The 26,822-nt window shown below is 35.2% G+C and overlaps 1 long non-coding RNA gene across 4 annotated transcripts in view; it reads right to left on the bottom strand.

Annotated features, from left to right (window-relative positions):
* Window positions 1-26,822, bottom strand: part of LOC129524112 (uncharacterized) — a 182,765-nt gene that overhangs the window by 73,789 nt on the left and 82,154 nt on the right. For 2 of the 4 annotated variants that reach the window (XR_008667768.2, XR_008667767.2), the window contains exons 3-4: window positions 7,202-7,314; window positions 319-4,117 (exon numbers count right to left, since the gene is read on the bottom strand). This is a non-coding gene — a long non-coding RNA (uncharacterized lncRNA). Of the gene's footprint in view, window positions 1-318; window positions 4,118-7,201; window positions 7,315-26,822 lie in introns of those variants that run through there. The other 2 variants (XR_008667766.2, XR_008667765.2) reach the window with 2 other exon arrangements.

Raw genomic sequence — 26,822 nt, forward strand, 5'->3', positions numbered from 1 at the left:
TCAGTACAAACTTTAAAGCATTATTTATCTTCAAAATCCTGATTATTGGTTAAAGAGACAGCTCTCTTTTACCCACTTGCCTGATTCCTCAATCTGTAAAACATGCTATTCTTGACTCAATATCTATAAAACTACTGTGGAGCTTAATCTCCATGGGAAATTATTTCTCATTATAAGAGCTCAGTTTTCTGCCTACATAGTGAAAGTGGACAGAGAAAAGTAAGTAATACCAACAATAGACCTAATTACAGCATTCCTAAGAAAACAAAACATAGCTACATGATGGTGAGCTAAAGGATGTTAAATTGCCTTTCATAGGGCAACAATAAAGAAGTTTCTGAGGCTATAGATTTAAGCGACTCTTAGATTACTTTAAAGACAAACACAACCCTGTATTTGTGATATTGTTATTTATTTTAAAAGAATAAACATTTGGCTAATAAAAATACATAGGATGGGTAGGGACAGGAAAATATCACCTAAATAGTGTGACCACATGGAGTTTCTGGCTAGAAGACATGAACTTCAAATCTGACTTCACCACTCAGTAGCTGAAGTCTCTTCATATCTCTGAATCTCAATTTCCTATTCTGGAACATGGTAGTAATAATAATATTATTATTATTTGAGTATGCTCAAACCAAAGGTTTTCTTTGAATTACTAATTGAAATATGTATGCAAAATCAATGTATAAGCTGCTATTCAATATAAATACGTATGTTAATTTTTAAAGTATTATGAGCTGCCTTAAAAAAGGTTTGAAAAACTAACTTAAAGGAATGTACTTTTCTGATTACAGTTTTCTAAAAACAGATTTTCCAATAAAGCTGTATAACTAGAATCACTGATTCTTTTCTTTGCCACAGAAAGTAACTTAAGGCTGCCAATATGCAGTGTTGTTTCTTACTGACTTGTAAGCAGTTACTCAATATAATGCCTGTCACCAATTCCCATCCACTTTCTTACCTAAATGTTACTGCAACCCCTTCTTCAATTCCCTTCACAGATGAGCTACAAACTGAAGAATACATTCTCCCAAGTAGTGTCAGCAATTAAGGCATGGAAGAGAATGCACCTGGACCCTAAGGGAGCAAACAAGTACACTGAAGAAGTGAAGAACTTACCATCCCAAAATGTGCATAATTGGCATATTGATTATTTCAAGCTGAAAAAATTAGAGAAATTGTAGTTTCAGATAGGGTGAGCTCACTGTTCTTCCTACATGCAGCAAGCCATAAAGATTCCTCTGGGAGAGGTGCCCTCACCATATTAGGGCAAGGAAACAGCCCTTATCACCAGAGATTGAGAACTGGGTGGCTGCAATGGATCCGAATAATTATACTTATCCAAATAACTCTTATCTTCAGCTAGTTTTACACCCCACTTCCATATATCTCCTAGTCAACTCCCCTAGAAATTCACTGCCCCAGCCAGATTCTCTTTGTTCTGTCATTTCTTCTCAAATGTATTGTTCTTTGTCTAAAATGTATAAGAACATCTTGCTTTGGTCACTTCTTCAGACCTTACTCTCTTATGAAGAGCATAATGTACATGTAAAACTAATGAAATCTAGGTATACTTTTGTCTCCTTAATATGTCTGGTGTCAATTTGGTTTCTAGATCCAGCCAAAGAGCCAAGTGGGGGTTGCAGATGACCTCCAGCTCCCCTGCCACACCCTAGGGGAAGGGAATCGCCACTCAGCTTGTCACCTTCAGGAGTCCTCAGAGCCCCAGGTTATCAAGTCTTCCTTATTCGTGACCTCATCAACAGGGCCTGATCATTTCATACCTTAAATCTCCTATAACCACACCATTCTTCGTCTTCTTGCTGATATTTAGCCCTCATCACTTTTCTCCTGGATTACTTCTTCAGTGTTCCTGCCTCCAACCTGGCCACTTATCAAACCATCCTTCTCCATGTTGAGTCTGTCATAACACATCAAGCTGATTAAGTCACTCCCTTTTTAAAAATGTTTGCATTTTACCCCTCCCTTCTCAGAATAAACTCTAAACTCCTTACCACAGACACAAGGCCTCTGGGGACCTGCTGCCACCTGTTCACCTCCCCACACTCACACTCCCTACTCTGCACCTCAGTTGCTCCAACCACATCAAGGCTCTCCCATTCTTGTTCTTCTTCTTTTGTTTGTTTGTTTGTTTGTTTTTCTTTTTCTTTTTTTTCTGAGACAGAGTTTTGTTTTGTTGCCCAGGCTGGGGTGCAGTGGCATGATCTCCGCTCACTGCAACCTCTGCCTCCCAGGTTCAAGCAATTCTCGTGCCTCAGCCTCCTGAGTAGCTGGGATTACAGGTACTGGTCACCATGCCTGGCTCATTTTTTGTATTTTAATACAGACAGGGTTTTACCATGTTGCACAGGCTGTTCTCAAACTCCTGAGCTCAGGCAATCTGCTCCTCTCAGCCTCCCAAAGTGCTGGGATTACAGGTGTGAGCCACCGCGCCTGGCAGCCTCTCATCTTCTTAACATGAAGGTCTCTCCTCATTATGTTTTTAAATTTTCTTAACAGTTCATTAAAATATTACTCACATACTAGAAAGTTAACAAGTCAATTGATTTTGGTATATTCATGAACTATGCAACCATCACTGCAGTTGGGGACATTTAGGACATTTTGTTCATCAGCATCAACCGCAGGCAGGAATTAGGTCATTTCTATCTTTTGGCTATATAAATAATGCTGCTATAAACATTCATGTTTTAGCTTTTGTGTGAATATACGTTTCCATTCTTCTTGTGTATGTATCAAAGAGTAGGGTTTTTGGATCATATGGTAACTCTATGTTTAATCCTTTGAGGAATGTCCAAACTGTTTTACAAGGTGGATGTATCATTTCAAATTCTGCCAACAGTGTATAAGGGTTCCACTTTCTCCATATCTTTTCTGATACCTACTATCTGTCATTTGGGTTCTGGCCATCATAGTGGGTGTGATGTAGTACCTAGCTGTGGTTTTTTGATTTGCATTTTCCTGATGACTAATGATGTCAGGCACCTCTTCATGTGATTATCAGCTATTTGTAGATCTTGCTGGGAGAAAGATCTATTCAGATCCTTTGCCACTTTTTAGTTTGTGTTATTTGTCTTCTTCTTATTGAGTTGTAAGAGTTTTTTTATATATTACTCTAGAAACAATTTGCTTACCAGACGTATGATATGCAAGCATTTTCTCACAATCTGTAGTAAGTCTATTCATTTTATTAATGATGCCCTTTGACGCCCAAAATGTTTAATTTTGATGAAATTAAATTTATCTAGGTTTTTTGGTGGGGTTTTTTTGGAGTTATACTTAAGAGTATTTCGCCAAACCTAGGATCATGAAAATGCAGCTCATCTTTTTTTCTGAGTTAATAGTTTTAGCCTTGAATTCATTTTCAGTTATTTTTGCATATGGTGCAAGATAAGCATCCAAGTTCATTCTTTTGGATGTTTATATCCAATTATCCTTGCAACGTATATGAAAAAAATTTTCCCCATTCGATGGTCTTGGCAAGCTTTCAAAAAGTCAGCTGACCACTTGGCTTTATTTCTTGGGTCTCAGTTCTGTTCCATTGATCTGTATGTCTATTCTTGTGCCAATGCCTTGTTTGGTTTGGTTTTGTAATGAGATATGAGACTGGGAATTGCACACTCTCCTACTTGGTTCTTCTGTGTCAGTATTCCTTGGTGATTCCATATCTCCTGCAATTCCATTTATTTTACAATCAGTTTTCAATTTCCACAAAAGTCAGCTAGTTTTCTGACAGGTATTGCATTAAATCTGTGTGTCAATTTGGGAAGTATTACCATCTTCAAATTGTTAAGTCTTCTGATCCATAAACACAAGACAATTTTCCATTTATTTAGACCTTTAATATTGTTCAGGAATGTTTTGTAGTTTTCAGGGTACCAATTTGTATCTCACGATTAAGCTTATTTTTAAATTTTTTTTTGTTATTCTACTGTAAATGAAATTTTTTTCTTAATTTTAAGATTGTTTATTGTATCACATAGAAATATAATTAATTATTTTTATTGACCTTGTATTCTTCAACCTTGCAGAATTCGTTTATTAGTTCAGATTATTTTTGAGTGGACTCCATATCCAAGGTCATGGTCATCTGAAAATAGAGATAATTTTAATTATTTCCAATATAGAAAAATGTCTTTCTTTTTCTTGCCTAATTCTCTGGAGAAACAAACATAATAAAATGTTGAATAAAAGTGGCTAGAATGAACATCTTTGTCATTTTAAACTTAGAAGAAAAATATTCCATCTTTCATTGTTAAGTATAATGTTAGCAGCAGGATTTTCACAGATACCCTTTATCAGGCTGAAGATGTTTCCTTCTATTCCTAATTTGTTCAATATTTTTGTCATAAAATTGTGTTAGGTTTTGTCAAATCTTTTTTCTGCAATTAAAGAAGTCAAGTGATTTTTGTTTGTTATTCTACTGTGCATTGCATTAATTTTCAGATGTTAGAAATTAGAATAAGATTTTTCTAAGATTTTTTATACACAGATTTGTTTCAAGAAATACATTGGACATTTTTGGAATTTTGTGACAATTTACAAAAACCTGCTCTTGAACCATGTAGCCTAGAAATTTCAAAAAAAAAGAAAAATTTAGATATGTCATGAATGCATAAAATATATGTAGATATTAGCCTATTTTATGATTTACTACTATAAAATATACACAAATCTATTATAAAATGTTAACATTTATTAAGACTTTTGCACACAAATGCTTACAGATAAGACATAATGCCATTCGCAGTCAAGAGAGATGTAAACAAATGTAAATATGCAGTATTAAATCATTACTGCATACAATGAACATACTGTACCACTGTAATCATTTCTTAGCCACTTCCTCTTGATATCGTGGTAAGCTCGAGTGTTGTATCTGCTTAAAACACCCTGCGACTCTAATCGTCTCTGTGTGAGCAGTTCATTTTTTCTAGGAAATTGCACATCAAAGTAAAAAGTGATCTTTCCTGGTTGTCCAGTATTTTTCATCATGTTTAGTGCAATAGTATAAACCTTAACACCATGGGACCCATACAAAGTGTCACTAGTGGATACTGGAAGTGCTTCCAAGAAGGAGAGAAAAGTCATGGCATTCAAATAAAAAGTTCAACTGTTTGATGTGTACTGTAGATCGAGGTCTGTAGCTGTAACTACCTGCCATTTCAGACAGACAACTTGTCTAGTAAACAGACTATGTAAACTTACACTATTGATAAATACAGTAGAATACTGTAAGTGTATTCTCTCTTCCTTATGAGTTCTTAATGACATTTTCCTTTATCTCACTTACTTCATTGTAAGAAATACGGTATATAATACATATAACATACAAAATATGTGTTAATTGACTGTTATTTGTAAGCTTCTGATTAGCAATAGGCTACTAGTGGTTAGGTTTTGGGGGTGTCAAATGTTATATGTGAATTTTCAACTGCACAGTGAATCAGCACCCCTAGTCCTTACATTATTCAAGAGTCAATTGTATTCTGTTGTGGACTTTTGCATCCATATTTATAAAAAATATATACTCTATAGTGTTTGTATCTTGTCAGAGTTTTTGTCTCATGGTACTACTGACCTCAGAATGAGTTAGGAAGTGTTCTCTTCCTCTTTTTTCCAGGAGAAGGAGTTGGTAGATTGGTGCTACTTCTTGCTTAATCATTTGGCATGGAATTCACTGATGAAGCTGTCCAGAAATGGGCTTTCCCTATGAAAAGCCTATATGGGTAGTTTCTTTTTTTCTAATTACTAATTCAATCTCTATTTGTTATACATCTGTTCATATTGTCTATCTCTTCTTGACTCATACAATTAATCATAGTATTCCTTTATAATTTTTTTATTTATGTAAGGTTAGCAGTCACGCATTCTGTTTTATTTCTGATCCTAGTAATTTTAAACTTCCCTCTTTTGTTTTTGGTTCATGCAGCTAAAAATTTGTAAATTTCATTGATCTTTTCAAAAAGTCCACTTTGTTTTCATTGATTTTTCTCAGCTAGTTATTCTGTTCTCCATTTCATTAATTTCCACTTTAATATTTATACTTCTTTTTATTCTGTTTTAGATTTAGTTTTCTCTTATTCGTTCAGGGTCTTAGCTAAAAAGTTAGGTTGTTGATTTAAGTTTTTCTCCTTTCTTAATTAGGCATTTAAGTATAATTTTTTTTCTTTAAGCACTGCCTTAGCAGGACCACATAAGTTTTGGTATGGCTTGATATGTGTGTCTTCATTTTTACTTACCTCAAAGTATTTTCTAATTTCCCTTTTGATTGCCTCTCTGGACCACTGGTTGCTTAGAGTATACTTTTAATTTCCACATATTTGTGAGTTTCCCATATTTTGCTGTCATTGATTTCCTATTATATTTATTTGTAAGCATTGGTTTCTTAGAGTATACTTTTAATTTCCGCATATTTGTGAGTTTCCCATTTTTTGCAGTTATTGATTTCCTATTATACTTACTTTTAGTTGGAGAAGATAGTTAACATTATTTTTAACATTTTAGCTTACTGAGATTATTTTATAACCTAAATATAATATGGCCTTCCCTGAAGAATGTTCCATGTGCACTTGATAAGAATGCATATTCTGGGATTATTTCGTGGAGGGTTCTCTAGATGTCTATTAAGTTTAGTTGGTTTTAAACAGTAAGTTAGTAAGTTTAGTTGGTTTTAAACGGTATTGTTTAAATCTTTAATTTCTCCGTTATCTTCCTATAATTTGATTCATTACTTAAAGTGGGATACTGAACTCTCCAACTATTCATTTTTTAATTGTTTATTTCTCCCTTCATTTTTGTCAAATTTTCCTTCATGCATTTTGGAGTTCTTTTGTTAGGTGCATATGTAATGACATTTGTTATCATTTTCTGCGGATTGTTACTTCCTTAGCTGGCACACTACAGGATAAGATAAAATTAGTGTAACCATGTAGTACAGAGTTGACTCAATCAAAGTAAAGTGCACACATTGTGTTCACAGTGCTCTGTGTACACCTCCAACACAAAACCCTTTATTTATAGCTGTTTGTATACTTTTCATGCCTACTAGAATATGCACCCTTTGAAACAAGGCTACGTGATTCATTGTAAGTCTAGTGACTGCCATAGTTCATGGCATTTTAGATGAAAATAGTATTCAATGAATGAATGAATGGGTTTTGAAAATACTTACTGTGATGTAAAGAGAGAATGCATAATCCCAGCACTTTGGGAGGCCAAGGCGGGCGGATCACGAGGTCAGGAGATAGAGACCATCTTGGCTAACACGGTGAAACCCCGTTTCTGCTAAAAAAAAAAAATACAAAAAAATTAGCCGGGCATGATGGCGGGCACCTGTAGTCCCAGCTACTCGTGAGGCTGAGGCAGGAGAATGGTGTGAAGCCGGGAGGTGGAGCTTGCAGTGAGCCGAGATCGCGCCACTGCACTCCAGCCTGGGCGACAGATGGTGCTGGGAAAACAGGCTAGCCATATGTAGAAAGCTGAAACTGGATCCCTTCCTTACACCTTATACAAAAATTAATTCAAGATGGATTAAAGACTTCCATGTTAGACCTAAAACCATAAAAACCCTAGAAGAAAACCTAGGCAATACTATTCAGGACATAGGCATGGGCAAGGACTTCATGTCTAAAATACCAAAAGCAATGGCAACAAAAGCCAAAATTGACAAATGGGATCTAATTAAACTAAAGAGCTTCTGCACAGCAAAAGAAACTATCATCAGAGTGAACAGGCAACCTACAGAATGGGAGAAAATTTTGCAACCTATTTATCTGACAAAGGGCTAATATCCAGAATCTACAATGAACTCAAACAAATTTACAAGAAAAAAACAACCCCATCACAAAGTGGGCAAAGGATATGAACAGACACTTCTCAAAAGAAGACATTTATGCAGCCAAAAAACACATGAAAAAATGCTCATCATCACTGGCCATCAGAGAAATGCAAATCAAAACCACAATGAGATGCCATCTCACACCAGTTAGAATGGCGATCATTAAAAAGTCAGGAAACAACAGGTGCTGGAGAGGATGTGGAGAAATAGGAACACTTTTACACTGTTGGTGGGACTGTAAACTAGTTCAACCATTGTGGAAGTCAGTGTGGCGATTCCTCAGGGATCTAGAACTAGAAATACCATTTGACCCAGCCATCCCATTACTGGGTATATACCCAAAGGATTATAAATCATGCTGCAATAAAGACACATGCACATGTATGTTTATAGTGGCACTATTCACAATAGCAAAGACTTGGAACCAACCTAAATGTCCAACAATGATAGACTGGATTAAGAAAATGTGGCACATATACACCATGGAATACTATGCAGCCATAAAAAATGATGAGTTTATGTCCTTTGTACGGATGTGGATGAAGCTGGAAACCATCATTCTCAGCAAACTATCACAAGGACAAAAAACCAAACACCGCATGTTCTCACTCATAGGTAGGAACTGAACAGTGAGAACACATGGACCCAGGAAGGGGAACATCACACACCAGGGACTGTTGTGGGGTGGGGGTAGGGGGTAGGGATAGCATTAGGAGATATACCTAATGCTAAATGACGAGTTAATGGGTGCAGCCCACCAACATGGCACATGCATACATATGTAACGAACCTGCATGTTGTGCACATGTACCCTAAAACTTAAAGTATAACAATAATTAAAAAAAAAAGAGAGAGAATGCATGGCATGGCACATAAGGACAATTATAATTCAAACTTCTCACTTCTGTCTTTAAGGAGAAAGGTCAATGGTTACTAGCACACAGGTTTTTAACTACCTCTCTAGCATTGTTCACTTGAGGAAATCACTGAACCTCACAGAACCTCAGTTTCTTTATTAGTCAATGCACTTCCTATCTCTCAAAACACTTTATGGAAAAGAAAAAAGACAAAGAATGTAAAAATATTGCCAAATGCTAAGGTGTGAAATGGGGATGTCTATTGAAGGGGAGGCTGAGATAAACCTTTGGCTTTGCAATTTACAATCTTCAAAACCTTGCATAAGTTACTTCTGAGGTTTGTTTCTCTGTCTGTAAAATAGGATAACAAGAGTGACCTTTAAAGATTGTTTTATATGGCATACGCAGGGTGCTCTCTGCAGTACCTGACTCACTGAAGATACCACTTACATGTGAGGTATCATTATTACTGCAACTGCTATAAATACACGATATTTCTTAGATGTCATGGAATTCTAAGGCAGTGGAGCACATTATTGTTACGAAGAGAAAACTTCACTCACGAATTCGGCCAAAAAAAAGACATAAAGATGTTATTTTTGTAAAAAGCAAAAGGACAAAAGTGGCATTCATGCCTGTTTCCTAAATAAAAAATGTTACGTGCGTGAATAGAGAAAGTATTACAATAAGAAGTTTAAAATAATTTTTAAAAATAGAATAGAGAAAATTGTTTAAAAAGCATGTATTTGCAAAGACATGTCAGCGATTATGATATCACTTACTAAAAGTAGAGTTCTCCCACCAAGTAAGCATAGAAAAAACTTCACCAAATACTCCTGATTTCTTTTGGATAATCCTGGTAAAGTGCTATGAAGATAAAGTAACTTTCTGTGAGATAACTTAGTATCTTAAAAATATTAAGAATATTTATATCTTGTCTCATTTGAAGATGACTATGAAAATCATGGTTGTTGCTTGCTACCAAAGCAACCTTTTTTGAACACATGAGTTGACAGCATGCACCGTTAGTTTAATCAGAAAATCATTTCGGGCACCTTAGTGTCCATAAAAATGAGCATTATTTTTTCTCTCCTACCTTATCCATCCCCTTGAAGCTTCTATACAAATATTTCCTAGCAGTTTCCACTCCCTCCAACACCCAAAACTCTGTAGGAGAGACAGGACTCATTTATGCACCAAAAATGAAATGAAATGTGATGATTTGTCCTCTGAAACTGTACTGTATGTAGACATATTTGGCATGACCCAAATAGAGGCAGAAAAAAATGTTAAATCTCTCTCATGCTCAAATACCTCCCAAGAAGGAATTATGTGACTGGCTTATAAGAACCAATGCATAAGAAATTTCCTTAATTAGACTGTACTTTTTAAGGATTTTGAAATGTCAAAATCCAGTGTCTTCAGGGTGGTCTTTCTTAGCTGGCATCCACAAGAGGCAGCTGAGTTGTTAGAAGGGCACTGAGTCTGGAGTGGGGCTGCCTGGGTATGAATTCCAGCTTGCTGCTTACAGTCATGAGAATTTAGACAAAGAATTTAGAGCCTCTGTCCCTCAGTTTCTTCTTCTGTTAAATAAGTTAATAAAAGCACCAACTTTTTACTTTCTGGTTATCATAAGAATTAAACCAGTTAATACATGTGAGAGACTTAGAATATTACCTGACATATCATAAGTGATATATAATTAATTGTTCAGTAAAATCAGTGAAGGACATACAGATAGTTTTTGAACAAATATTATTTTTAAAATATACCAGACACAACTATTAAATAACCATTTTTGAACAATTCATTAACTCAACTATTTATTGAATATCATTAATCATGTCAGCAATTAATTATATTAATCATAAACATATTTATTATCACCCCTTAAAAGGAGACACAAATTCTACCCTTGAGAGATTTACAGACAAAAGTTGAAGGAACCTCTATGAGAACTTCAAATTTAGAAGTGCAAAATTGTATGTAACTGATCTACTCATGCCAATTTGTAAAGATCATTTTACAGTGATCCTTCCATCAAAGAAGTGAAAGAATTTATGTCCTTTTGAATTTCATTACAAGATCACATATTTTCATTTAAATAGAAATGTGCTTTTCATAATGCACCTCAGTACTTCATCTGCTGTCACCTACTAATATATTTCTTTATTGTATATGACATTTTTTCTGCCAATATAAAAAAATAGGTATTATATCATATATCATATAATATATGGGATAACATATAATTTATATATGACATATTAACATGTCATGTTTTCATATGCCAACATGAAAAATCTGAGCTCTATAAATTATTTTCTGCCTAAGGAATATCTATTACACATGGCATAAACTTCAGGTACAGCCCACTGAGCATGGACATTTCCGGCTACTTTCTTGGGTAGTTAAAGAAACACAATGTGTCTTTGCTCCCTGAGAGAAGCCCAACTGCCATCCGGAAAGTGCACTCTTAAGGGGGCTTCCATGCACGTAAATGAGTGTGGTAGACTATGCAAATCCAGGGAGTGCCACACACGTAAATAGCAGCCCTCTTTTCCACAGCAGCAAAACCCATCCATGGTAGAATCGAGACAAAGGCCAAAATGGGTATGGGGGCCTGAATGGGACTCTAGACTCAGTAGTCAGCACAGGCAATTATTTCTCCTGTACACATAGGTGGCATGAACACACAAGCAGAATTTAAACCACACACACACACACACACACAAATTATTACTGATTCCAGTAGTTTTGAAGTAATAGGGATTCAAACTAATAACAATTGATATTAGTTATTGAGCAGCTACAAGAATGAGATACCAAACTAAGTGCTTCATTTATGTCACTCACTAATGTGACTGTATTAACATCTACTCTATTACACGTAAGGACACTAAGAGTCAGAAAGTTAACAGACTCTCCAGAGCTCATGCATAAGCAACAGGCTTAGGTGATAAGCTCTGGGCCTGCTGAAGCCAGTGCCTACAATCCGAAATGCTGTGCTGCTCCTCAGCAAAAGGGGATTATCAGTCTCCACTAGACTGTCACTCCCCTCCTTGTTCTTCAGTTTTGCATGTGCTTCATGAAGCTTGACCTGCATTTTGGGTGTCTTAAGTGGCAATCATGAGCCATACTTTTTTCATGCTATTTCAAAATATAGCACAATCTTCAATATATATTAATACTCAGACATATACATCCAATTACCAAGTGTAGGGATGTTAGAGATAAAACCTAGAAGACTCAGACATAAAAGAAAGTGAGAAACAGGCATGAAAGGGAAGGTATAATGGTGCTAAATGAGAGAGAAGATGTATTTATGACAACAGACAACATATCAAAGGGCTTTTTTTTTTTTTACTATACTTACACATAGCATTTTTGCAAGGAATAAATCACTAGGAAATGCTCTAAGATAAATATTTTGAGCTGACATTTAACTGCCCAATACCTAACCAAGCTTGACAGGATACATTATTTTCCATTTGCAGTTTTATGAGACTTCATATTCCTCTGGTAAAGTGATGGGAAATGGGAAGACATGAAAGCATTGTTTTTTCACTTTTTTCCCATTTGAAATGCTCTTTGAGTGATACTGCAAGTTCAGATTTCTGTGGTTTGTATCTAACTCTTTTTTACCCCCCTTGACAGTGTCTTTTACTGAATTATATCTGAACATCAACCTTTCCTGAAATGTCTGTTGTATATTGTAAAAACCCTCACAGTTTATCACATAAGAGAGGCCTATGAAAACAACCATGAAGACTTAGCAAACATGCTGTCTGCTGCCAATTTACAAGGATGTAATTAGGAAGATTAGGTAACCTGCCCAAGCTCACACACTCGGTAAAGCACAGTGCTGGCAGGGCTGTCTGACACTGGCATTTATGCTCCTGGTTGTGAGACACTAGGCAGTGTCTCTAGTGATCCATTTCTGTATTTCAAATATGCTGGAAAAATATTGCTCATTCAAAAATATATCTTGTGCCAACTTCCCACTTACTAATCTCAATATGGAAGTGTGTCTTGCCTTCTCTTGATTCCAGTGAAAAGATAATTCTAGTGTAACCATATTGACCATTGCACCTACTGTGCTGATTAGACAATGAAGTATTCATATTTTGGCACACAATCCAGAGAGGAATAATCCTTCTTGATCCCCCTGTCTACCTATTCTGAGTTCCATTTGGTGTCCTTTGCCTTTCTTGCCAATTGTGGCTACTAGGAAAGATTATCATAGCAGCAAGACACTACAATTACTGTACCCAAGCCAACTGACCAATTTGACATTAATTCTTTCATTCAACAAATATTTGTTGAGTGCCTATTAAGTACCTATTGTGGATACAGAAGGAAACAAGAAGTGAAATGTCTCACATTTTATGGCAATAAATAAAGCAGGTATATAATATTAACAAAGAAAATAATTACATAAGCAAATAAAAACAAATTTTTGTTACTGGAAATGTTGTGTAGAGAATGGAAATACAATAATGGATAGTGGCAGATGAGGCAGCTATTTCAGACAGGGTTCACAGAAGACCTCCTGAGCATTAAGGTTTAAGCTGAGACCAGAACATACATCTTGGGGAAGATATTGCCCAACAGAGGAGACATCTAGTGCTTCCTCTGGACATCTAGTGCTTGCATTAATTTGGTGTCCCTGGGCTAGTTTTAACCTTTCTATGCTTCCGTCTCCTCATCTGTAACACAGATGCCTAGCGTTGTTGTGAGGAGACAATTATTTAATGTATATAATAGAGTAGCATCTATCACAGAAAGGGAGCATTAAAATTAACTACTGCTGTCTCTAGAAATTATAATTATGACTTTTCTCTTCCAGTTCAAGTTTCCCTCCAAGAGATAAGGACACCATGTTGAACTGGAAAGAAATGTTGATTTACGAACACATAGTTTATTTGCATAAACTATAAATACAAGAGTGAGGAAGACAACATATCTCCATTATTCAGAAAGTTCCAGCACTCAAGGCTTCAAAACTAAACTGTTTAATTAATATACATATGTCTGTTCTCTTTCAGTATCATCATTTACCACAGGTAAACCTTTCTGCAACTTCTCCTCAGGTCACTTTTTCCCTAATTATAGCCTACTGCATTGCTATGTGCATTTCCTCATTCTAACACCACATAATGAGGTAGAAGCCCCCTATTGTGGCAAGTTGGGACTCTCTTAAATTTACTGACTTAGTAGACTATACCTTAATCATATGGGATATTTCTAACCTTGCAAAATTTATATAATTACACTTTCTTTTTTTTGAGATGGAGTCTTGCTCTGTTGCCCAGGCTGGAGTGTAGTGGTGTGATCTTGGCTCACTGCAACCTCTGCCTCCTGGTTCAAGCGATTCTCCTGCCTCAGCCTCCCAAGTATCTGGGATTACAGGCATGTGCCACCACGCCCGGCTAATTTTTGTACTTTTAGTAGAGATGAGGTTTCACTATGTTGGCCAGGCTGGTCTCAAACTCCTGACCTCAGGTGATCTGCCCACCTTGGCCTCCCAAAGTGCTGGGATTACACGCATGAGCCACCACACCTGGCCATAATTACACTTTAAAACCCTCTAACAAAACACTTAATATGTTTACTTCTGATCTTAAAATATCTTCTCCAATGCAACACATTTCTGTTCTCTTCAGTGTTATAAAGTACTCTCCATTCTGTTGTTTCTTATTCCAATTTTCTTAACTTCTTATAAAAAAAAGAAGCCTTCCCCTTCAATTTCCCACTTCTTTTCTCCACATCAATACATTTCTATCAGGCATCATTTAGACAGTATTTCTTTACTGATGTTATTTACCTGGTTATAGACAGTCTTAAGTTCAAGAGTTTTAGAGTACAACTGTCATTTAGGATTTTCCTAGTTCATATACCTAAATAAGACAATTTGAGATGATTTTTTAAATTTAAAAATAATAAAATAAATTATTATCAATAATTTAATCCACATGTAATTATAATATTATATTAAACTAATTAAACAGTAACCTAATTATAGATTATGTAAAATGAAATTCTCTTGCTAGTAAACTGGTAATGGCTTCTGGCCAACTATCTGCCGAACTCAAGTAGAATTTGCCTGATTGAACATTATTAAATGAATACCTATAAGGGCATGGTGCAAACATAATAATCATAAAATAAATCTGTGCTTGCACATCCATGTTAGGACAGAGTAGTTAGTAGGAAACCACCACTCTTATGAAGCACACACAGAACAGCCAGTAAAGTATGACATCATCTGTTCAAAATCAATAGAGAGCTGCTGAGACAGAGGAAGCTGGAGAGAGGAAACAAACTTCAAGAGGAGATCTGACTTGTGCAGCCACATTTATCCTGAGTTTGTGCAACATAATTTCTAGAAGCCTTGAAAGAAAAAACTATGTAGTTATAAAGAACAAAGAATGGAGACCTTGAGGAAATATAAGACTCTTAGTTAAAACTATAGAGGGACAATGGAAATAAGAGGCAGACTTGGTCTCATCAAAACATACAGACCAGCCTTGACTGCACACAGTCCCCGAGTGGACTAAAGTGACTGCATCCTCCTTTATCAGACTCACCTAGAGAAAAGCAAACTCTCTCTAAAGAAAGATAACATTTGAAAGTTTTTGTATGTAATGCCCAGCATGCAATTAAAACTTACTCATTATGCAGAAGAATGAAAACAGACCCCTATCTCTCACCATACCAACTCAAAATCAACTCAAAATGGATTAAAAGCTAACATGTAAGACCTGAAACTATACAACTACTAGAAGAAAACATGGGAAAATAGCTTAGACATTGGTCTGGGCAAAAAAATTATGGCTAACGTTTCAAAAGGCAACCAAATAGGCAACCTAAAAAAATAGGCAAATGGGACTATATTACATTTAAAAAGCTTCTGTACAGCAAAGGAAACCATCAACAGAGTGAAGAAACAATCTATAAAATGGGAGAAAATATTTGTAAACTATTCATCCAACAAGGAAGTAATATACAAAATATACAAGGAACTCAAACAACTCAACTGCAAGAAAACAAATAATCCCATTACGAAGTGGGCAAAGGACATGCTTAGACATTTCTCAAAAGAAGGCATACAAATGGTCAACAGATATATGAGAAAATACTCAACATCAACAACTATCAGGGGACTGGAAATCAAAACCTCAAGAAGATATCTTCTTACCCAATTAGCATGGTTTTTATCAAAAAAGACAAAAAAATGCTGGAAAGAATACAGAGAAAAAGGAACTATTTATACACCGTTGGTGGGAATGTAAATTATCACAGTCATTTTTAATGGATATTTCTAAAAGAAAAAAAGCCTAAAAATAGAACGACTATACAATCCAGCAATCCCACTAATGGGTATCTAAACATCTGTGTTTATTGCAGCACTGTTCACAATAGCCAAGATACGGAATCAAGCTAAGTGTCCATCAATGAATTAATGAAAAAAGGCAATGTGGTAGATATACACAATAGAATACTATTCACTTTTAAAAAAGAATGAAATACTGTCATTTGCAGCAACATAGAGTGAACTGGAAATCATTATGTTAAGTGAAATAATCCAGTCACAGAAAGACAGATAGACACATGTTCTTGTCATGTCATCACAGAAAGACACATGTACTTACTCAAATGTGTAGCTAAAAAAGTTGACCTCATGGAAATGTGTAGCTAAAAAAGTTGATCTCATGATGGATATTGGAGGCTGGAAATGGAGGATGAGGAATGAAGTGAGGCTGGTTAATGGGTAAGCCATTCAGTTAGATAGAAGGGAGAAGTTTTAGTGTTAGCTCAGTAGGGTGACTACCATTAATAATAATTTATTGTATAATTCAAAATAGCTAAAAGAGAAGATTTGAAATGTTTTCAACACAAAGAAATAAGTGTTTAAGGTGATGTATATCCTAATTACACTAATTTGATCACTACACATTGTATGCATGTATTAAAATACCACACATACCTATAAATATACATAATTATTACATATCAATTAAAAAGAAAAAATACAGCACCATTACAAGCAAGGATTTTCCCCTAAGGGGGAAAACAGTGCACTAATTATACAAAAAGGCAGGAGGACAGAATGAAAACGAAAGAAAAAAGAGATAATAAAAATAAGCCTATGTTTGATCCAACTATCAATGTGAATTACCAATGGCTTTTAAATAGTATCAGAAGCAAACTTTACAAACAGAGGAAAATCTGTAAGCAATAGATTCAAAGATGCACATTTTCATCAGTTAAGTAGAATTTATTTTTAAGTTGAAATTCTAAAATCTAAAAAATATAATAATATTTGAAAATAAGAAATAACTAAAGTGTTTTTACAGCAGATTAGACATGCAGAAAGCAGGATTTGAGAATCAGAAGATGGTTCATTAGAAACGATGAATTGAGACACAGAGAAAAACACAATAAATGATGCAAAAAGAATATTAGAGATATATAGGACACAGCTAAAAGTGTAATATAAGTTTATTGTGAGTACCAGAAGGAAAGGAGAGGATGACTATTAGGTTTTGAATGTTCAACTTTATTACTTTCGTTCTGAATGCTCAAACAAGATATCTGGATGAGAGAAGTAGTCAGTATTATGTTATGTAATATGTGCACGACTTTCTTCACATAGGTCCTTACCTTGGGTAAGTGCCATAGCCAGATGTGAAAAACACATTCCTTTACAGAGGCAACGATAAGACTGGCAGCTGACTTCTCAGTTGATGAGCCAGCAGACAACATAATGATATCCTAAAACTTGTCAGGGAATATCTCAACTGGGAAATAGATGTCTTATAAAAATATCCTGCAATAATGAATGTGAAAAAAATGTATTTTTAGACAAACAAAATTGAGAAAACTAAATTTGACCTTAAAGAACTATCAAGGAGAATATTTTATGCATATGGAATATAACTCCAGGTTAAAAGAAGAAATTTCAGAAGTTAAGGATGAGGAATATAATGGGTAAATGTGTGAGTAAATTTAAATAAAAATTAACTAAATATTTACTTATAAGGCAATAATAGCAATCTTTATGAGACTTAAAATTATGCCCAATTAGTGTTTTTTTCTTCTCTTCAGTGGACAAATAATAATTGTATGTATTTATGTTATTCTACATGATGTTTTACAACATATATGTACCTTATGGAATGACTGAATAGAAGTAATTAACATATGCATTACCTCACATATTTACTGGGCTGGATCATAGCTCACAGCAGCCTTGACCTCCTGGGCTCATAAGATCCTCCCACCTCAACCTCCTGAGGAGCTTGAATTACAGGTGCAAGCCACTGCATCTGGCTCCCTAACAATGTGTGCGTGTGTGTGTGTGTGGTGACAACACTTAAAATCTATTCTCTTAGCAATTTTCAAGTTTAAAATATATTGTTACTATGGCCACTTTGTTGTACAATAGATCTCTTGTATTTATTGCTCCTGTGTAACTGAAATTTTATATCTTTAACCAACATCTTCCCAATCCCCACCTCACTTTGTAGCTCCTGGTAACCACCACTCTACTCTCTGCCTCTGTGAGTTTGACTTTACATTCCACACATAAGTGAGATTATAGTGTGTGTATTTCTGTAACTGGCTCATTTCACTTAGCAGAAAGTCATACAGGTTTATTTATCTTGTTGCAAATGATGGGATATCCTTTTTTTGTAAGGGTTCCATTGTGTACATGTAGCACATTTTCTTAATCCATACATTTGTTGATGGACCCATAGGTTGATTCCGTATTTTGTCTATTGTGAATAATGCTGCAATAAACACGTGAGTGCAAATATCTTTCTGATGTGCTGTTTTTGTTTTTTTGGGGGGGGTATATACCCAAAAGTGCGATTGCTGGGTCATATGGTAGTTCTATTTTTAATTTTCTGAGAAACTTCTTTACCGTTTTCCATAATAGCCCTACTAATATACATGCCCACCAATAGTGTGAAAGAGTTCACTTTTCTTCATATCCTCACCAACCCTTATCTTTTTTTTATAGTAATCATTTAAAAGCTGCTAGGTAAAACCTCATTGTGGTTTTAATTTGCACTTCCCTGATGATTAGTAATGTTGATCAATTTTTCATATACCTGTTGGCTATGCATATGTCTTCTTTTGAGAATTCTCTTTTCAGGTTCCTTGCTCAATTTTTAATTGCGTTATTTGTTTTCTTGCTATTGAGTTCTGTGAGATCCTTATAGATTTTGAATATGACCCCCTCATTATATGTATGGTTTGCACATATTTTCTCTTGTGCTGGAGGTTGTCTCTTCATTCTGTTCATTGTTACCTTTGCTGTGAAGAAGCTTTTCAGTTTGGTGTAATCCAGTGTCTATTTTTCCTTTTGAGGTTAGAACCCAAAAAATTATTGCCCAGACCAATGTCGTAGAACTTTTCTACTAGACTTTTTCCTAATAGTTTTAGAGTGTCCGATCTTACATAAGTCTATATTAAGTTAATTTTTGTATACAGTGTAAGAAAAATATGTGGCACTTACATGCATAATATCAATTAAGTAAAAGTTAGGAGGAAATTAATGCCATTAACATGTTCTAAAGTTGTGACTTTGAGAAGTAATAACATAATTTTATGTTACATGATATAATCCTACTCCCTGTGGTAATTATGAATAGATGAGTAAAAGAAAATATGACAAGTTAATACAAGGAGAAAATGCAAAAAAAAAATCTGATTAATCCATAAAAGACAATAACAGAGTGGAAAAGAAACATAAACAATGAGTAAAATAAAAACCAATTTGTTATATGGCAAATTTTAACTAATTCCTATGCATATATACTTACACTAAGTATATAAATGTTCTAAGTAATTTAATTAAAGACAAACATTGTCGGACTGGATATAGCTGCTAGTGTTAATTATCTGCCCATATCAATCAGCTTTTACTGTTTCTTTCATAATGGTCCAGTCTCTATTCTCCTACCCCTGTGCACGTTTGGCTGGAGGCCTTCTTTGGCTATAGCATCCTACTCTACACCTGTGTGCCTCCCAGGAATAACCTTCAACCAACGACTCCTCAGAGTTAGAAAATGAACAGCCTAAACACTTCGTTTTTTGGAGTGTGGAAATTATCTCTGAGGTGTGCCTTCTGTGCTGTCTGTCATTGACCCTGGTCAGATTAAGCTCAAATTACCAACAGAGGCTTCCTCTCCTTCCCTATCTAATTTGCCAACTAAAATGCAGTGAAGCATGTCAGTGAAGCATAAGATCATCACTGAATAAACTCTGTATATCAAAATCCTTGTCTCATGGTCTTCTCAGGAAGCCCAAACTATGTAATGCCATAAAAATATTAAATATTTAACTCAATGATACATGTGTGAGACAGGCTTTAAATAAAAAATAAAGTTTAAAACTAAAATGATGGAAAACAATAAAAATACTTTTCAAAAGCTTATGTCACTATTCTAATAAAACATGCTTAAAGGTAAAAAGACTTTCTAGAGATGAAGACTATTCTAAATCATAAAGGAAAATAAAGCTATACTTTTCTAAATAGCTATACTATTCTAAATCTCTATAACATAGCTTCAGATAAGTAGATATAATACTTCTAAATCTACATAATATAGTTTCAAAATAAACAAAACAAAAATTAGGGAATTCAAGGGAGCAGGGACAAGTATGTGATCATTTTGGGAGATTTTAATATGTCTTAAAATAATCGAGAAAATAAGTGAACAGGAAGACTGATCTTCATTGATAGAGAAAATCTGAGTAACACAGTGAAGAAATTGATGCATCAAGAAATTATGTAACATAACTATGAATATACAATTAAGAGACTTCACCTCATTTATCTATATAGAACAATTTAACGATTACAGAATTTGTTGTCTTTAGATCTACATACTGAATATTAACGAAATGACCATAAGCTGGACTATAAAGAAAGCCTCAATAACTATCAAAGGATAGACTTCATCAGAGTACATTCGCTGAGTAGGAAGAAGCCAGACATTAATAACAAAAATAAAACTATAAAAATAGGAAACTTGTTAAATAGTAAACAACACATTTCTAATTAATTTATAAATCACAACAATAATCTATGACACATAACAGAAGCTAGAAATATTTTCAACTGAATTATAATTATAGCAAAACATCAAAATTTGTTGCACACAACTAAAGCAACACTTTAGTGAAAAATTTGTGGTATTAAATGCATATGTTGTGAAAAAAGAAAGGCTGAAAATAAATAATATAAATGTTCATATCAAAAAGTAAGCTAAAAAACCATCAAACCTAACACAAAGTAGAAAAGAATACTAGTAAAGATAAGAACACAGTTTTGAGAATATAAAACAAGCATATTTTAGAGAATATAAAACAAGCATCACAAAAGCCAAATGTTGATTATTTGGAATAATTAGTAACATTTGTAAATTTCTAGCAAAATTGATTTTTAAAAATGAGACAGGAAACTATCAATACAAGGATTGAAAAAGCAAATATCACTGCAGACCTACAGATATTTGGAAAGATAATAAAAGAACATTATGATAGACTGCAATTTTATGCTATGATAAAAACATAATTGATCAAAACTAACAGAAGGAGAAATAAAAATTTGAATGCTCCTATTGTCAACTATTCTTACAATCCTTTCCTCAAAAGAACTTTAGCCCTACATGGCCTGACCAGTGAATTCTTTTAAATATTAAAGGAAGAAATAGCATTGACCACAGACAAATTCCACAGATAAGAATGAAAATAGGAACACATTTGTAAACTTTGTATGAGGTCAGCATATCCCTGAAAAGGACAAGAAAGGAAAATTTACAAATCAAAGCCTTCCATGAGCATTGATATAAATATCCTCAACTGATCAGCAAATTAATCTCTACAATATATTAAATGATACGATCTATTGACTAAACAGGTTCTTTCCTCTAAAGCAAGGGTGATTTAAAATAAGAAAATCAATAACAGCTCATCTCATAAACAGAAAAAAGAAAGAGGAGAAATCATGTAATAATCTCAGAATCATGCGATGAAATTCAATACCCAATCATAAGAAAAATCTACTGGAATCTATTAGAATTCCCAAAGGGAGTTCATCACAGCACCTACTGTGGAAGATTATGGGGCAACATGAAAAACACAAGAAATGAAATAGAAAACAAAATAGATGCTTTCATTAAAGCTTTATCAAAACTTGTGTTCTTATGCATCAACTGTGAGGCAACACAGAAAGCAAACTCCTTAAATCAATGAAGACTATAGATAAAACCTTCAGACTAGCCTATGTTACACTAAAGTATAATTATGAAAATAGTACAAAGAAATGTGTTTCAGCTTCACCAATTCCTTTGTGTTGCCTCGCAGTTGATGCATAAGAATACAAGTTTCAATATAGCTTTAATGAAAGCTTCTATTTTGTTTTCTATTTCAATTCTTACGTTTATCATGTTGCCCCATAATCTTCCACAGCAGGTGCTGTGATGACCTCCTTTTGGGAATGGAAGACTTTCTCCCACAGGTGCCTGGAGTTCTTCTAGCAGAACACCCTCAGTCATTCACTCCACAGGGACGGCCCAGCTAAGGAGAGTTGTGGCAGCCATGGCCAGGCCCAGGCCCCTTCTGGTGTGGTCACATCCAACCACTAACCAACCTGGGTATGTAAACTCCCACCCTTTCACCCCAACTAGGGATGATCTTGAGAGTCTTCCTACCCTCAGAACGCCCAGGGCACTGGCTGAGGCCTCCACTGAGCTAACTTCACAGCACACCTTCTTCCTCTGCCCAGCTGTCCTTCCCACTTTCCTTTCCTTGGCCTTTTTTCAAGAGCACACCCTGAGAGCCTCCCATAAGTCAGCCCTCTTGCAGTCAGCTTCCTAAGGTCCCAGACAGTTGCATCTTCATGGATTTATTTTTTTAATGGTTGTTTAATAATCCATAGAATTTAAACATCATAAATCTCTAATCTTCATTTTATATATGTATAATTATTTTCTTCTGTAACACTGAAACACCATTTTGTTGGGTGTTAATTTAATATTCTTTGAATTATTTTCTTAAAGTGCATAGCCAAGAGTAAAATAACTAGGTCACAATTTGTGTGTGCGTGTATATATATATATAAAATACAAATTATACTACCATATTCTATATGTGAGTTATATATATTCATAAGCATACAGTGTTGTCATTCTGTAGCATGTGATTTTGCCAGCTGGTAACACACATCAATCACTCTACTCGTACAACAGCTTTCCCAGTACATCACATAATTAGGTATGATTTTATTTGACAATTAAGAGATATAAAATAGAACCTCACCCTTCCTTTAGTTTGAAATTCTATTCACTAGCAATTTTAAAAATTACTTCTTTTTTCTATAATTAACATAATTTTTAGCAAAGTAATGGAATTAAAAGAAATGTTATATGAGTGTTATACCTAATTGTTCTCACTACTTTTTTCTAAACAGCTCATAAATCCCTGGTTTTTATACAGCTGTTCTCCTAGGAATCAAGGATATAGAACCCAATAATTAAAGTAGACATGTTTGATAGAGTTAATTCATTTTTCATCCAAATTGCTATTATTATTCTGACACAATAAATATGCCATTAATTAAAAATAACTGCTATAGAAATATGTAGAATTTAAAGCATATGAATCTCAGTTCTAGCACTTTTTAGTAATTTAAGCTTTCATAATCTTATTTACTTATCTGTATAAATGTGGACACAAACGCCCACCTTGTAGCGTAGACATGATGACTATGTGTGTAAAGCCGCTGGAGTAGTATCTGCTCTGTAAAAGAGCTCCCATGTTCTGCACTGTAGAAAAAAAGAGAAGATTCTGGCCTATATTTCAGGGCATAAATGAAAGAAAACTAGCCTATAGTAGGAGAAAGCAAATATAGGATGGTCCTGGATGGAGCCTTCCAGAGCAGCAGTCTGAATGAGAGATAATAAACACTATCTAGGAAAAACATGTATACTCATGTTTTGTAAGAAGATCTCAACTTCTGACAAGGACTTCCTGAAAATGGTCCTCTGCAGGCATGGACTTCAGGTAACTGGTTGTATATGTTTGCCTGTATCTCCTACAAGGCTGCTATAAATAAGACTCAGCAAAGTCCAGGCACTGATGACGTGAAGGAAAGAATGGAGTTGCTATGGATCCTAGCCAGGTCTGAAACCCTGACATTCCAAGCAGACTCAAGGGCATAAAGGCAAATGACGGTAGAAGACTCTGCTACAGTACGACTTTCCTGTATGATCACCTACCTGGTGATGCGGTAGCCCCTTGGGTGCAGATAGCAGCTCACTCTTAAAGACATTTGGTTATGATTTATTGGAAGAAAGGTGTAGCAACTAGATTTACATAGAAGTTCTAGTCACAGAATACCTGGGCGAACTTGAAGGCTTTTTCATCATTTGGGCTTATAATGTCATATCAAAGAGAATATTTAAAAGTGGATAATCCAAATACAATTTACTCGAGTAATATTTGTTGAATGCCTACTCCATGATAAGAAACCACTTAGAAAATAAGGATATAAAACCAAATTAGACAAGAGACTGCTCTCAAAGAGGTCAAGTGATCACTCTACCTTAAACAAAATTTATGAAAATGCATTTTTAAGTAATAATATTTTAAATTATCAAATAAAAGGCTACTTGTTAAAGACTAGACCAAAATGTTGCCCATAAATTTATAAAATATTTTCCTCTGTTCAGGTCCTTTGCCTACTTTTTAATAGGGTCGTTTGTTTTTTTTTCTTGTAAATTTGTTTGAGTTCCTGGTAGATTCTGGATATTAGACCTTCGTCAGATGAATAGATTGCAAAAATTTTCTCCCTATCTGTAGGTTGCCTATCACCCTGATGATACTCAAAAGAAGACATTTGTGCAGCCAACAAACATATGAAAGAAAGCTCAGCATCACTGATCACTAAAGAAATGCAAATGAAAACCACAATGAGATACCATCTCATGCCAGTCAGAATGGCCAACATTGAAAGTCAAGAAACAGCAGATGCTGACCAGGTTGTGGAAAAATAAGAATGCCTTTACACTGTCGGTGGGAATGTATGTTAGTTCAACCATTATGGAAGATGGTATGGTGATTCCTCAAAGATCTAGAGCCAGAAATACCATTTGACCCAGCAATCAATACATCCACATGTGTTCATTATAGCACTATTCACAATAGCAAGGACATGGAATCAACCCAAAGGCCCATCAATGATAGACTGGATAAAGAAAATGTGGAACATATATACCATGGAATACTATGCCGTCATAAAAAGGAATGAGATCATGTCCTTTGCAGGGACACAGATGGAGCTGGATGCCATTATCCTCAGCAAACTAATGCAGGAAGAGAAAGCCAAACACCACATATTCTCACTTATAAGTGGGAGCTTAACAATGAGATCATAGGGACACAAGGAGGGGAACAATATACACTGGGGCCGGTTGGGGACTGGTATGGGGGGAGGGAGAGTATTAGGAAAAACAACTAATACGTGCAGGGCTTAATACCTAGGTGATGGGTGGATAGGTGCAGCAAACCACCATGGCCCACAGATACCTATGTAATAATCTTGCACACCCTACACATCTACCCCAGACCTAAAAATAGAATTAAAAATTAAAAAAATTTCCTCTGAATCAGATATTTACCTACCTTTATATTGCCTTATGTTATCCATTCATTAAACTCAGTAAATATTTATTGAGAAGCTATGAGCATATAGCAATGAACTACAGAGAAACAATTCCAGCACGTGGGTATGTGGGCTTGAGAATGAGAAAGACTGGGGACATTTTGTAGCTTGGACATTGGGAATTGCAGTAGTAATAAGGGGTTGAACAGATGGGAGAAAGGAAAGAGTAGAACTTGCAGGGAATAGAACAAACTGGGGAGAAAAAGACTGTTAAAATCAATAGGACCTACTCATGGAAGGATTAGCCTTAAAGTGAAAGGAGATATCTTCCACAGAGACCAGTGGAAAAGAGACAAAGGTGAGCATAGATATTTGGAGCTGTCATAAGTGGATTCTGAGAGTGTCTGTTCCCCTCAGTCTCAACTATGGTCCTGGCACAAATTAGATGTTCAGCAGACACCTGCGGAATAAATAAGAGATAAATTTCAAAACAAAATCTCCACATAGAATGCTCTTACAACAGTGACACTATAAAAGTATGTAAAAGATTAGCAAAATTCTCAATAATGTAAGATGAATGTATATGTCTGTCAGTTTGTGATAATGATTCATAAAGGACAAAGTCTGTGAGAAATACAAAGGAAAGTAAACAATGAAGTTTCAATTTGCTTCTTACTCATAAAACTCCCAGAAATTTTATGTCACTATAATTAATCCCTAACAATTCTGAAAATGCATGAATGCTAAATACTTCAGTTATTCTTAAACTGTGACAGGCCGTTTATTTGGAACACTGTGTTTCAGTCTCAGTTCTGTTCAAACCTCAATAAGAAAAAACCCATGCAGTCGTTGCCTAGGTGGAAGACAGGATCATATTCAGGTGATTTGTACATAGCAGGGACACATGTTTGAAATTGCTAGCTTTTCCTAGCACCTGTGGGTAGTCATTGCATGTCAAACTGAGCAAGCTGATGTCCAATTCAATTCTGCTAGAGGAGGTGGAACCCAAGTTAATGTGGGTTGTAGGCCCAGCCAACTCATTTACCTGTGGTCACTGGGTGGAGGGCTGCATGCAAAAATGATACATGATGTTGTGTCACTTTGCCCTTGGGAGCACACAGGTGAGGACATACAGAGGTGTGTTTCGACTCCCAGCTCCTACTCCACACTTAACTAATGACATTGGGCAAATCATTAAATCATTAAGACTTTCCAAGCCTCCATTTTCCTTTTTGTAAAATAAAGATTAATGGAGCCTCTTGCAAGACTAATAAAAGTATTAGAAATAATATATTTAAAGCATTCATATGCAGCATGGAATGTGGTATAATTTTATAAATCATAGGCACCATTAGTAGAAGTAGCAGCATTAATAGCCTAATTCTTCTCAACCCGTGATGAAGCTGATATCAAGATT

This window comes from Gorilla gorilla, chromosome 7, assembly GCF_029281585.2.
Source record: "Gorilla gorilla gorilla isolate KB3781 chromosome 7, NHGRI_mGorGor1-v2.1_pri, whole genome shotgun sequence".
NCBI lineage: Eukaryota > Metazoa > Chordata > Mammalia > Primates > Hominidae > Gorilla > Gorilla gorilla.